Genomic DNA, 15,576 nt, shown 5'->3' with positions numbered 1-15,576 from the left:
CATCTGTGTTTTATATATCATCTGCATTTGGCATAGGACAGGCTGATGTGTCCGCATTATAGTGAAAACTTGAAGCTAGGACTCCTAGTCCTTCCCTGCACCCAGATCTCCCAGTGCTTTAAGGACACTACAGCAAATGGGGAAACTAACCTTGTCAGACAAGGGGAAGATTGAGGAGGCGGAAGGGAGATATTCCTCCCTGGAAGAGCACCAAAATACCCTTCCTCAATGCCTCACAAACTTAAAGCTCTTGTTATAAAAAGGTAAAGAGTTTTACATCTTTTGCAAATCAGTCATAATTATAGCATGTGAAGAAAATAGAGCTGCTACATGCTGAATCTGATCTCAGCGTGACTCCGAGCTGGGAAAGAACCCGCTGCAGCTGTTCCACTGCATTAGAGCCATCAGCTTCACCTCATTAGGAGAAGCATTCACCTTCCTATGAGATCCCTGCTGTATAACCTCCTGCCCTGCCACTGAGACAGACATGGTACTGAGCAGTGTCACTTAACCCCTTGTGTTCCCAGCTGCACTCAAATGTAGGGAACCGAAAGCCACAGAAAGAGCTACAAGAACAGCTTCTTGGCAGTACTGGTGTCTGGGTGCAAGAAAAATATAACTTTATGTATGAAAATATTCATGATGCCACTGTGTGCCTCTCTGTCTGACAGACCACCAGCTGGTGGAGCACCATGTGGTGCACCAGCAGACACGGAGCAGTCAGTCCAGCAGAGACAATGTATTAAGAAAGAACAAATTTAATTATTTAGTCACCTTAGAGCAATCTGATGTAGCCTAACGTTCCTCTCAGACTAAAATCCGTTTTGTATTATGTGAAGGAAGAGGAGACAATGTGCTTCCTTTATATTTAATTAGATACCTTATTCATCAGTCATATCTTATTTTCTTTATTGTATGGAGTTTTGTTAGTAATATTCCTTTCAAAATAAATGTTAAAACATAGTATGTGTATAGTATTGACATCAGGTGTATAAATTGCTCTGAACTATCTGTTCTATCTAAAACTCTTCAAGAATTGCTGTCAAAACCATGTGTACATAGAGATGAGTTCTGATGTACTCCTCAGGACAGTTAAAAAACACAAATTGTATTCATAAATGTCTGGAGATTGTATGAAAAAAGATTGGATTACAACAAAGGTGAAATCCTATTTCATGGAATTCAGTGGTTGAGGGAGTTGTGGATTTGTCTTGTTTTTTAAAGCAACATTTGGTCTTTTTTATAAACTTTACTAGGCTAGTGTTTATAGACTGATAGAACTGCCTTTACTCTGAATTACTTTATTATTTTTAGGACTTTTTGTGAAAAAGTGTAATATGATCAGGGCCTGACTCTCTTTTCATGTTATACAAACTTTTCTAAGGAACAACCCCCCTGACTCCAAAGTGACTCTTAAGGAAATGAGACTCTTCAAAAGGCTCTGAGCTTCCCTGGTGTTCAGTTCATTTGCTGCCTTTGGACATGAACATGTTCCAACACAACAAACATATGTTTTGGTGTCCCCTCTTCACAAAAGGGCAGAGAAGGAATGTTGTGGAGGAAATCGGGTGATGGACTTCTCCAGGCTCTTTTATCTCTGAACATGTGCCACCCACGTTAGGGCTGACAGCAACAAAGGTAGAGCCATGTCCTCTTTCTCCACAGGGCATTGCTGGAGCTTTGATCCCTTGCCCACAGCTGGCTGGAATTGGGATCTGTACCTCACTGAAACTCTTTGCTGCTGTAAACACAGCAGGAAATCTCTTTCCTATTGCCAAGCCTTCCCCTCTTATCGGAAAAGGGACTGCTGCAGGCTGCAGAGTGGGTATGTCACACTGTTACTGGGAGGCAATAGGCCCAAATTCAGATAGAGTACAGGACAGGGTTTGTCCAGGTGCACAATTCCTACAAGGCATTTTATAAACTACATAGGAGGGTCAGATAGTGGTGTGTCTGTGTGTCTCTTGTGGGCAGTGAGAAACAAGGTGTCCATGATTTAGAGTAAAAACTAAAGGAAAAGCTGGAACTGTAACAAAAAGAAGCAGCTTCAAACAACCTTATCAGAGCAGAAATTCTATTACATATGTTTTGATTTAAGCTCTTGTTATTTTGAATCTTTTCCTAGTGGTCATAAACTCTGCATACATTCTCTGATCTGTGCTATCAGAAAGGAACACACTCCCTTCTCACCTATCCCATGAGAATGGACAGGTGAGGAGAGACAGGGTGGCTATTTGCTCAGATCCTACAGCAGAAATTCTGGATGAATTTGCCACAGTCTTCTCTGAGCTCCGAGACTGGTCAGATTGCCAGTAATCAGTCTGAGAAGATGAGGAGCACACTTCAACCCAAAAGTTGGACTGCTTTGTAGGATTACTTGAGTTCTCCAAATGCTTTCTGTTCCTTTAATTTAATGACATTATGAAAATTAGATGGTATCCAAAAGGCAGTTTCCATAGTGAAGCAGTGTTTGGTAAGATGGAGAAAATCAGAACACACAAGAGAGCTAGTCGAGCCTGAACTTGGGTAGTGAAGACTCCATCTCACACACATTTTAATCCAGAGCCTTTTTTTTTTTTGGTATGTGCTAGGTAGATCCCTTCTAAACCAACCCAAACTGCATGTTCTGCTCTGTACTAAATGTTTTACAACTCTTAATACATTATTTATTATCCAAGATAAAAGACATTCAGCTTTGATGAAAAAGGTGAGGCGATTTTTTTTCTAGTCCAAAATAAAACCCCAGAACTGCACCGACCAAAAATACAGCGGCCTCAGCACTGATTCATTCTTTTTGGGCCAAATTGCTTGCTAATGTGGACACACTGCGAGTGAGCCATCAGCAGTCTTCTCTCACGCAGATCTCAGCAGCAGAATTTGATGCTATTAATGTTTACATCCCCCTTCTTATACACATTTTTCCATGGTAATGGCTAATGAAGTAGATCATTCTTGACAGCAAGAATGCATGAGAACATGTTGGAAAACAGTGCATACACTTTATGCTACACAAGAGGATACGGAACAAGGTGACATTTTTGGAAACTGAATTTCAAAGGATGTGAGAATAACACAGACCATCTGTGTAGTCACTTTTTTATTCTGTTGAAAACATGAAATTTACAAACAGAAAAAATTTATCTGGCCCAGCACGTCTGCTTTTTTTTTGGTTTACCTTAATCCCACTTTCCTGTCTTTTTACTCTATGACTTGACCCCTTTCGTGCTCAAGAAGGAAATCTGAAGCTCTCTTGAACTCATTTACACTTCTCAGCATCAGCCTTCCCTTCGATTATTTATTCCATATGTTCAGAGCCCTTTCAATGAAATAGCTCTTCCTGAGTTTTCTTGGTTTATTTTATGTCGCCACCAGTTTTTTACTTCCCTACATGAGTACTTTTGCAGATTAAAAATACTGGATTTTGAAAATATAAAGCATTTCATACTAAGCAACACCATGAGGATTTCTTTGTTATTAAAACAGAGGAAATAATAGTAACAGTAATAATGTGGAATCTTAACAACATTTTTAGGTTTTTTTTTTTAAAGGAGAGCAGTGAAGAACTAGAAACACAAAGCTCATTTTTACAAATTCCTGTCATTTCTTGAATTACCATGTATCAGAGTCATCATGAGGAAATTTGGATTTCTAAAAATTAGATATCTAAATCTGGGCTCATCACAGTGAGTTCCCTTGGCTAATGGACAAAAGAGTTTACAGGACCCATTGTGGACATATTCTACTAGGAAATGCATTGCCCTGTAGGTGCTTATGTGTCTCCATTGCTTGAAAAAAAATATCTATGGAGTTTTACTCAGAGTTAGATACCTAATTCTAGATTACTTAATTACAGCTGATGAATTCCACACCATGTGTCCGCTGCTCCACAATAAATATAAGATAATGCGAAATAATACAATTGAGACATGTAGGTTTTCTTTGTGACTCCCCTTTCATTACCTTATCCACTGGACCACTAAGCCAGAAAACGTAACTGCTGTAAAAGCAACAACAACTGAAGAAGCTTCAGTTTCAGTTTCATTAAATATTGCTGAAGAAGTCAGGCGTGTGACTTCTCCCATGCTGGGTAGCATGGTGAAGATGTGCAGCCACTGACTGAGAAATGTGGCTGAGAAGAAGAGCAAGCAGCTGTTAGCTCATAAACATTTTGAGGCCACTGCGAAAAGAAGGTATGAGTCCTTAGAAAACTCTGTGATTGCTTGAGGGATTCAGATGCTGAGCTCTGTGTGGGATTAAGGGTTTTGCTAGGAAAACCAGACTCAGGGTATGACATGACTTTCAGCAAAGGTTGTGGAAGGCAGGAAAAGCAAGAAGATAAGACTCCTCTTCTGTGTATGCTGATAGACCTAGTAACTTCATCAGCAGAATTTTGGATTTTTTGGTCATAGGTTGGTCTACACAACACCAGGCCTTCTAGTGACAGATGGGGTACTTGTCTCAAAGAAGGAAAAGGATCTTTGCACAGGAGTTAGCAGAGCTCATTGAAAGAGCTTTAAACTAGATTTGAACGGGAAAGGGATAAATCCAGGCTCACTAGATATAAGCCTGGAGGCGGCATGCCAATGTTTGAGGGACAGAATGCTAGGGAGGTCCTTCAGTCTGCCATCTCAGTGGAGGCAGGGAATGGAGATCCACATGACAGCAAAGACGCAAGTGTTGATGCATTAGAAACCATGGAAGTGCCTAAGAATTATCACATAGGAGTTAGAGCTTGTCTCCCAAAAAAGATTGCAGGATCAATAGCCTAACTGAAGTATATCTATCCCAATGCATGCCGCCTGGGGAATAAACAGGAAGAGTTGGAAGCCACTGTGCAGCTGGAAAACTATGATACAGTTGCAATCATGGAAACGTGGTGGGACGACTCACACAACTAGAGTGCTGCAATGGATGACTATAAACTCTTCATGAGGGATAAGCAAGAAAGGGGAAGCGATGGGGTAGATCGCTATGTTAGTGAGAGTTTTGACTATCTAGAGCTTGATAATAGTGCACAAAGAGTTGAGTGTTTATCGGTAAGAATCAGGGGGAAGGCTAACAAGGCAGAGATCATGGTTGGGGTCTGTTGCAGACCACCAAACCAGGATGAAGTGGTAAATGAAATATGCTATTGGATGAGGGAAAGGCTGTGGATGTCATCCACCTAGAATTTAGTAAAGACTTTGACACCTTTTCCCATAGCATTGTCCTGGAGAAACTGGCTGCTCATGGCTTGAATGGGTATACTCTTATCAGGGCAAAAAACTGGCTGGGTGGCCAGGCCCAAAGTGTTGTGGTGAATGGGATTATATCCAGTTGGCATACAGTCATGAGTGGTGTTCCACAGGGCTCAGTATTGGGGCCAGTTCTGTTTAATATCTTTATCAATTATTTGGATGAGGGGATCAAGTGCACCCTCAGTCAGTTTGCAGATGACACCCAGCTGGGCAGGAGCATTGATCTGGTTGAGAGTAGAAAGGCTCTACAGAAGAATCTGGACAGGCTGGATCAACGGGTTGAGGCCAACTGTATGAGATTCAACAAGGCTGAGTGCTGGGTCCTGCACCTGGGCTGCAACAACACCATGCAATGCCAGAAGAGTGGCTGGAAAGCTGCCTGGTGGAAAAGGATCTGGATGTTGGTCAACAGCTGGCTGAATATGAGCTGTGAGTGTGCTCAAGTGGCCAAGAAGGCCAATAGCATCCTGGCTTTTATCAGAAATTGTGTGGCCAGCAGGACTAGGGAAGTGATCATCCCCCTGTACCTGGCACTGGCGAGGCCACACCTTGAATACAGCGTTCAGTTTTGGGCCCTTCACTACAAGAAAGATGTTGAGGTGCCGGAGTATGTGCAAAGAAGAGCAACGAAACTGGTGAAGGGTCTAGAGCATGAATCTTCTGAGGAGTGGCTGAAGGAACTGGGGTTGTTTAGTCTGGAGAAAAGGATGCTGAGGGGAGACCTTATTGACCTCTACAACTACCTGAAATGAGGTTGTAGCAAGGTGGGTGTCAATCTCTTTTGCCAAGTAACAAGTGATAGGACCAGAGGAAATGGCCTCAAGTGGCGCCAGGGGATGTTTAGATTGGATATTAGGAAAAATTTCTTCACTGAAAGGGTTGTCAAGCATTGGAACAGGCTGCCCAGGGAAGCAGTTAAGTCACCATTCCCGGACGTATTTAAAAGGTATATAGATGTGACAGTTAGGGACATGGTTTAGTGGTGGACTTGTCAGTATTAGGTTTACAGTTGGACTTGATGATCTTAAAGGTTTTTTCCAACCTAAATGATCCTATGAGTCTATGACTTGAGGACCAAAAACTATATTACAAAATAACAATTCTTGAAATACCACTCACATCAAGAGTATTGTCATTGCCCTTTCTCCTAGGTAGGGAGCCCCTAGATGCAGAAGGAGTGTAGAAGGAGAAGAATAATTTTGCAGTCACAGCAAGTATTGACCTTCTCTCAGGATCATAGAATCATAGAATGGTTAGGGTTGGAAGGGACCTTCAAAGGTCATCTAGTCCAACCCCCCTGCAAGAAGCAGGGACATCCCCGACTAGATCAGGTTGCTCAGAGCCTCATCCAGCCTGGCCTTGAACGTTTCCAGAGATGGGGCCTCCACCACCTTTCTGGGCAACCTGTTCCAGTGTTCTATAACTCGCGTCGTAAAAAATTTTTTCCTAATTTCTAATCTAAATCTACCCCCCTCTATTTTAAAACCATTACCTCTCGTCCTATCGCAACAGGCCCTACTAAACAGCCTTTCCCCATCTTTCTTGTAGGCCCCCTTGAGGTACTGGAAGACCGCTATCAGGTCTTCCCGGAGCCTCCTCTTCTCCAGGCTGAACAGCCCCAACTCTCTCAGCCTGTCCTCATAAGAGAGGTGCTCCAGCCCTTTTATCATCTTCGTGGCCCTCCTCTGGACCTTCTCCAACTGGTCCATGTCCTTCTTGTGCTGGGGACTCCAGAACTGGACACAGTACTCCAGGTGGGGTCTCACCAGGGCAGAGTAGAGGGGGAGAATCACCTCCCTCGACCTGCTGGCCATGCTTCTCTTGATGCAGCCCAGGATGCAGCTGGCCTTCTGGGCCGCAAGAGCACATTGCCTGCTCATGTTGAGCTTCTCATCCACCAGCACTCCCAAGTCCTTCTCCTCAGGGCTGCTCTCAATCATATCCAATACTTGGTTCCAAATATTTCTGCATTTGTCATTTTCTGTCCTTAACATTGTTCAGTCAGTCCTACTAATAATTATGCTCATTTATATCTGTATTTTGGGAAAAACTCAATAAATAAAAATTACACAACCATTTCCACTGAATCCAAAAACTTTGGTTGTACAAGTTGCTTTTGCAAAGGATTTAGGAATATACTTATTGTGACTTCACACACATATGGATGCACGGAGTAACATGTACGTCTGCTATCCCAGGAGAATGATTGATTCATTTGCAATGAGTGGTGGGAGGCTGGAGATAGACCAGTTGGTCAGATTGTTGCTGGGCCTGACCTCTCAGTCACGCTGGCAAAACACCTCATTAGGGCAGGATGGAGCTTTGGCTCAGTCTAATTCTACTTTTTCCTTGCATTTTCCACAGATGCGTTCTGAGAAGAGCTTTGTACTCTCCTTGTGCTGGACACTGCAAGCTAGAAAAGTCCTAGCAAACCGTATCATTCTTACGAGTGTGATCCGACTCTCCTTTATACTCTGCAGTGCCATTTAGGTCTAGAATAGACAGAAATTAAACAGTGCTGGAGAAATATTTGCAATATAGGCTAAAAAATTATGTAAGTAATGTGCTATAAAATATGTATTTTAATATTTGGTCTATTTACCACTTAGGCCAAGAAATATTAAAAAAAAAAGGTTCTCTTAAAAACTCAGAGTTTGCCAAAATACAAGCCTGTTTCATGTCCAAAAGTATGGACACCCTTGGGGAGCTAGGTAAATGTGTGTAAATCAAAATGAGAGGCCATTATTGCAGAGAAAACAGTGGGGAGAAACTCTGTGCATACAACTGGGACAGTTCCTGGCAGGTATTATATTTAATAACAACGCTTTCAGTTGAGAAATTTATGTTTTAGGCTATTGGCCCTGCACACTACATCTAACATAAGTGATACGTTATTAAACTGGATTTCTGTTTTATGGGACCATAAGGTTTGTTTAGAAAACAGTTCAAACTGAGCATGCTTCCTTTCCTTGCTTGTGACGAGCTTTAGGTTCATATGCAACAGTCATGGAAGCCAATATTTAATATGTTATCCTGACACTTTTGTAGAGAGGGGAAACTGTATGTAATTTACATGAATTCTTAGTTTCTACTGCAAGTTGTAAAAAAAAAAAACATTATCTTGGGTTTGTTTGGGTTGGTTGTTTTTTTTTTGTGTGGGTATGTATGCCAGATTGTAGCAAGGCATATGTGCTATGGAGGAAAAAACTTCACAGCTTGAAAAAAGGCAGAATCTGAGTGGGTTTTATTCCCCCTTCAAAAGTAAACAGTTTTCACAATTAACCCCACTGCTCTGTTTATACATCAAATAAAAAGTGGAGAGTACACACAGTTGTTCTCATTAATTTTTGATAAGCAATAGCAACTTAAAAAAAAATTGCTCGATGGTTTATGCATTACCAGGTCTTGAATTCAACAGGAAACACATGGAGAAACGGACTTTCAGTCTTGCTCTGTGACAAAAGAGGAGGGAAGCCACAGAATAAATACATCCAGGTTTATCTGTTATATTGGAGTTCCTGTCTCTTTTTCCTAGTGTTTCTTGACAATACAGACCCATAAAACAGATCATGCTTCTAAGCTGCCTCTTCCACTTGATGCTAATCAGCACATGTGCTACAAGATAGAGAAACTCAGTAGAAAAAAGGTACATAAAATATTCCACTGCTACCTCATGGGTATAGAAACAAACCCTCACAGCATATCTTGACATTCGATACATTGTCATAGCTAAGGATTTGCAAACATTGAAGACTTTTCTAGGAAATGTCTTGCCTTCAACCCCTTTCAAGTACATATGGCTTTAGGTTGAATGTGATGCAACGATGTAGGCATTCAAATGATTCTTTAATTGGGTATTCTGTATTTTTTGTTTTCATTTCAGAATGAAAGAGAAACCTATCATTTGGCTACTCTGAATAGGTGATTTTAAGGTACTGAAATTCACAGACACTGTCTTTTAAAGAAGTGACACTGATGTCATAAGCAACTATGGGAAATAAGGTAGAATATGCCTAATAGTTGAGGCCTGAATATGTAGTGCCGTGCACCTAAATATAGATGCTCTTTGTATCTTTATTTTATTGCTAAATAAGTGAGATTATTTTCAAAAATAGGACCCTGAGGTACTAAGTGGTCACAAAAATCAGACCAATTATTTGCCACTTAGTTTCTCTGAAGCTTATATTGGGTTACAAGTTTCTAAAAATGAGACTAATGGAAAAATATAAAAATCACTCAGGAAGTCTGAAGTAGGAAGACTGAGAATTTTATCTAGACATGTGATGTCCCTGCATCCCCACCACAAGACTGAATCTAGTAATTTCCAGAACTTCATCACTTAATTTTCACTAGTCTCATAGAAGTGAGGTTTATTTAGCAGTAAATAATGATTTCCTAGTCGATTCTGCTCCACCACTCTTCAAGATATGTACACAGTGTTGCTCTGTGCAAAACTGGCATTTGTTGAAAGCTGCTATATGCAGTATTTATGAAACTATCCAATTTTTCCTTTCAGATTAGCTGAGTCTGAATAGAAATAATCAAGGAGTGTCAAGTATTGCTAAACCATGTTTTTTGCAAGTGTATGCTAGTCTAAAAAGTGCTGCCCCTTGACTGTGCTCTTCCCCTCATCGCTGTTAATATAACCCACTCTCAGTGCAGATAGAGTGTGTGCACAATCCTCCCAGGACATTGCCTTGCAAGGTTTGTACCCCTGTCTCTACTCAGCATCTGCTGATGTGATTGGCAAAACAGGCTTTGACTGTAATGAGACGATACCAAAATTGAGGTTTAACCATTAAATGCTGAGAACAGAAAGACGCACGTGGATGAAGAATAGAGTAGAGAGGTGATACTTTCCCTGCCTTTTCTCATCTCAAGCAATGCAGCCAAACTTTCCAGCCAGGAGGGTCTCCTTACATGAGGCATGAGCCAGATTTTTCACCTTGCACAGAGCTCACACCATGCAAAGCCATAGTGATGCAGAATTGCAACAGATGGCTTGAATCTGAGTAACGTCTGTACTAAACAAGTAAATAATATTTTTAGTTCAGCTCTAACAGTTAAGAGCCCCACTGTGACTTAGATTCTCCAGAAACACAAACAGAAGTAAAACCAGCATTAGTTGTAATGATAAAGAAGGTTTTCCAGCAAAAAAAAAAAAATAATCAGAAATTTATTTCTCATTTATTTCAGCAGTTTCTGAAGTAATGTAAGTTTTTCATTGTTTTCAGTTAAGCTTAGGCAAAAGACATGATGCAGCTATTGCAGACCCTGGAAGAGTATCAAAGACCACACAAAAGCAAAAGATGAGTGCTATGTTTTAAACACAGAGTGCAGGAAGATGTGAATACATAGAAGAGTTACTGGAACAAAGAAAGTTATTTTACAGTTTAAGGAACCAAATCTCTGTTAAGAGATCTAAGCAGAATCTGAAAACAAAACTTGGATAATGAGTCTCAGAAGAGTAAAAGCTAGGCTTTGATGAAGCAATTAACATTTGTTAATATGCATGTCAGTACAGACTGTCTTAGAAGAAGGTGGATAGTACTCTGATTCACTGCACACAATGACAAATTCAGAATACCCCACTAGAACAGAAGTATAAATACCTAAGAAGTTCAAAGATGGAATCCAGAAAATCCTATGCAAGGAGCTGCACGCAGAAACCAAGACAATTTCTGACATTTGGGAAACAATGCAAAATTACATCACTTTGCTGGAACAAGTGAGCAGCTGAGTCAAGATAAAGACATTGGCACCAGCATTGCTACCTCAGAGGAATTACCCATAGAAAAACCAAGCTGTGTTGCAGTGAGTGATGACTGGTCTCTCAAGCTGAAAAAACTAATGTATCTGTAACTTTAAGTTGTAGACCATACTCAAGATAGAACGATTCACAAAACAGGGCCCTAACATTGTAAGGAAAACAATGGGGAACAGAAAGGAAACTAATTCACTGTAAAAGCATTTGTTCAGACATATAATGTGTTTGAATATTTTTTTTTCTGTCTTTTTTTTTCCCCTAGATAAAAATGCAACATTTGAAAGTAGAGTTTCAGAAGACAGATAGAGACTTCAGGTATGTACTCCAGTGCCTGGACAGGGAAGCAAAATTGAAAGACAGAATATCAATATCATTCCAGTAAAAATCTAGTTTGGAATGAAATCCGGATAGTGATTTCCAGAGATAAAGTTGAATGTCAGACATGATAGAAAACGTCTGAAATTACTAGTTGGACATGTCAGGGATAGTGCATTCTGAAAACTTATTATCACTCTAACGGGTTGTTCTCACAACTAGATGAGATTTTGTGTAGGAACACTTCAGGTTTTAATGGAAAATATGTGGAAAAGAGCACATGAGACTTAGATGGAGGTAAAAGAAATGTAACAGATATTTTAGAGTGTTCTCAGAGGAACATTAGGGAAACTTTTATTTCATATGCCAAACTGTAGGTCAAGTCAAGAGAAAAAGCATATTTTGGTAATAAATTTGGAATAGATTATTTTATCTGTGAAAAACTATCTTGCACAATGATTCTTATATTAATTACATGACTTTACTAAAAAAACCCCTATATCTTAATGCATACTTATGTGTAACATACTAACTTTTCTTAAGGTGATAGACTTTATACTATTGAAAATCATTCGGTGGATCTAAGCAATTTGTGATTAAGTACAAACTTAAAATATTGCCACTTCATAAAATGACTGCTGATAAAGGCTTTTGAATTAGAATCCCCAACATAGGAAAGACGTGAATCTGTTGGATCGGGTCCAGAGGAGGGCCACAAAAATTATCATAGGGCTGCAGCACCTCTCCTATGAGGACAGGCTGAGAGACCTGTGGCTGTTCAGCCAGGAGAAGGCTTTAGAGAGACCTTACAGAGGCTTTCCAGTACCTAAAGGGGGCTTATAAGAAAGATGGGGAGAAACTCTTTAGCAGGCCCTGTTGTGAGAGGATGAGGGGTAATGGTTTTAAAATAGAGGGAGGTAGATTCAGACTGGACATAAGGAAAAAAAAAAATACAATGAGAGTGGTGGAACACTAGAACAGGTTGCCTAGAGAGGTGGTAGATGCCCCATCCCTGAAAGTGCTCAAGGTCAGGTTGGACAGGTGTTTGAGCAACATGATCTGGTTGAAAATGTCTCTGGTCCTTGCAGGGGAGTTGGACTAGATGACCTTTAAAGGTTCCTTCCAACCCAAACCATTCTACGATTCTATGATTCTATGCCATACAGTTAAAATAGAAAATGGCTCTACTTTTGCCCAGATGATACATACCCTTGCCATTTAGTTTCAGCTTAAAAGTGAAAACAAGAACTCCTGTACCCCTGGACACTGATGTCAGAATAATCATGACTTTCTGATAGATAAAAAAAAGCAAAATAAGAGAAAATCAATGTGATTTGATGTCTCAGGTGCTGTCATTATCTCCAGAAAATGATGCAATGCCTATCTATTATAGCAAATATGGTTTACAAACAGCAGGGATGTTGCAAGATGTGGCTTGTGCTTACTTTAGGTTGACTCTCCTCGTCATGTTATTGAGCCGTTTTAAGTCTTAGACAATAAGCATCTAAGGACATTACGTGTGTCGTTTGCCCAGGAAGGTATGAGACGGGCAAGAGCTTCAAGCAGAGACAGATGGTCACCTATCGCAACTAGGACAACACGTTCACTGTTTTCTGATGGCAAAGTTGTCTGTATTTCAGGGCAGATTTACCTGACAGCAACATTTCCCTCAGAGTCTAACTGAACGACTTTAGGCAGTGTGAACACATTAATAATAAGTATTTGGAATACTGTGTGGGACTAACAGTATTAATCCTTATAAGTGGCACAGGGTGTTGACAGAACGATATGAAATAGGGAAAAGGATTCTCTGTAAACACTTTCTACCAGCAGATTCTGCTTTCACAGAGGTACATTGTTGGCCCTAACTTCAGCCATTTGAATGTCACTCTTTCTGATTTTTAATTTAAATAAAACTCAATCTTTTGCTGCCATCTTCTTTGGAGCAAGACCTTGCTAAGTGTCTAGGTAACAGCTCAGTAAGAGATCCTTCTGTTAAATGTACTTAATATACACATGGGTAGGTCTCCTTCAAGCTCCAGAATTTAATTTACTCCACACTACAGTGATTCAATCTGATCCTCATTCAGTTACAGTGCTTGTCAATGTACCATTGACAGCATTTCCATGTTTGTCAGAACTCCTGCTAATCTGTTCCCATAATGCCTCACAGATTTACTGAGGCTGCCTTTTCAATATAACTTGAGTGATTATACCTATGGGAATGCTTGAAAAAATAGAAAATCTGTAAATTTTTGTTTAATTCAGAGTGGACTTTTGAAGACTGTTCTTCCTTGATTATTTGTCTTAATTCCTAAGGTATTTGAAAAGTAAGGATTTGTTTTAGGATCACACATCTTTGTTATGGTAATGTTGTTACTCTTATTTTACGAAAGCTGTGAAGAATCAGTCAGGCAACCACCAGAATTGCTCATGTGTTTATCTTTGATCTGATACTCTATTGGTAAATATTGACTTGTTTATTAGTACTCGTAAGTCATAGGACTGCCCATCATTTCTGTTAAAAAATAAAACAGGACTCAGTGGCACCATTAATCTAAACTTCACATTTGGTTTTCAAGGATTTGATGTTTCTCAGCTTGTCACTAAAGCAGCATGCATGGATCTTAGAAGTGGATTTGCTTCATCTGTCCTGCCATCTTCAATGGTCCTATAAGCATATTTCCAGCCCACAAGCCACTCTGTTGCAATACTTATACAGCTCTCCAGATTTGTGCAATCTATTTTCTGCAATTGTCTATGTAATTATGAAGCTCAAAGAGTGCTCTTGTCTTACTAAAGAAATATGTTCTTTTAAGATGTGACAATTATATCCTTTTGGTAATTGTTTGTTATGTCAATAGATTACATGTAACATAGAAAACATACAGCTAAACTATGCTTCCTCCTGAGGCACATGATCACAGAGAGAAAGAAAAAACCACCACTGTTAAGCAACATGTTGTATGCATACTTTTGAAGGAGTTGAATTAATCTTATATTTCAATTATTAATATGATGTATGTGTATGAGTGGAAGGGGGAACCAAATCAAGGTAAAACTCAATAACTGTGCCTCTGTCAACTCAGAATAACTGACTCAGGAAAAAAATTGAAATATTATGATCTGGCAATGTCTGCACATATGGTAATAACCACATGGTTAAAGAACATGAACTAGCATGTTTTATCAGGGTTTCCTAAGTAGTTTTGAGGGGGAGTTTCTTCTCTCCCTTGTGGTTCCTGAACCCTCATTTTGGGTGGGAAAGACAATTACTGCAGTGACTGAATGGAGACATCGGTAGTCAAATTACAGGAAGTAGTTTGTCCATCGTGAGAATTTCTGAGATCTAAACATTTTAGACAAAGTCAAAACCTGAAATTTAAAGCTGGGACAATTTAAATGTTTTGTTACAAATAAACATTATAAAATGTATTATCATATTGTAAATCTTCATTTCTATATTTTAAAACAATATGTAATTTGGAACAGCTACAAAAATTCATTGATATCAAACTATAAGACCTTTAAAATACAGATATATCAAAACTAGAGCAAATTTATTGTGTTTTTTTTTTAATTTTAACCTTTTTCAAGTTGAGTTTAGTGTTAGATATCTCATCAGTAGACCCTCAGATGATAAGCAAAAAATTGTAAATAAATAAATTACAAAGAAACAGATCATCCAAAGTATTGTAAAATTAACCTAGCCCTCTACCTTGAAGAAATTAGCAAAGCAATTCAAATAATTAAGAATGCTAAAGCTCCTGGATCCAGCAGAGACATTTAAACAAAGAGACATGAATCATATTTAAATATGGAGTTAATTATACAAATTCTTTAGCAACATATGGAAAACTGAATGGTAATTATAGTTCATTACTATCTACTTCAGTAAAGGCAACAATTCAGATTTGGCAGTTACCTTTCACATCAGCATGCATGGTATTTGGCAGCCTAAGCAAACATAAGATTTCACCACTGGCTGCACAACTCCATCAGCTGTAAACTATATAAGTAGCTGTGTGATCTGAGGCACAAATAAAGTACAGCTGATGCACTATTTGTAGTTAGCAGCTGCAGAATAAATGGCACTGGGTTTCTAATACTGTCCTCAGTACATGGGTGACACCATTAAATGTTGTCAGTAGAACTGGAGTCTGTCTACTACTATCTAATCTGTAATTCCAACCCAGCCCCTAAACTAATCCTATAATAAATTACATTCATGTGACCAAATGTAGGTCTTTATGGTGT

This window comes from Chlamydotis macqueenii, chromosome 2 (genome assembly GCF_036417535.1).
Source record: "Chlamydotis macqueenii isolate bChlMac1 chromosome 2, bChlMac1.mat, whole genome shotgun sequence".
NCBI classification, from domain to species: domain Eukaryota; kingdom Metazoa; phylum Chordata; class Aves; order Otidiformes; family Otididae; genus Chlamydotis; species Chlamydotis macqueenii.
The sequence above is the reverse complement of the archived record's forward strand: the minus strand, read 5'-3'. Positions refer to the sequence as shown.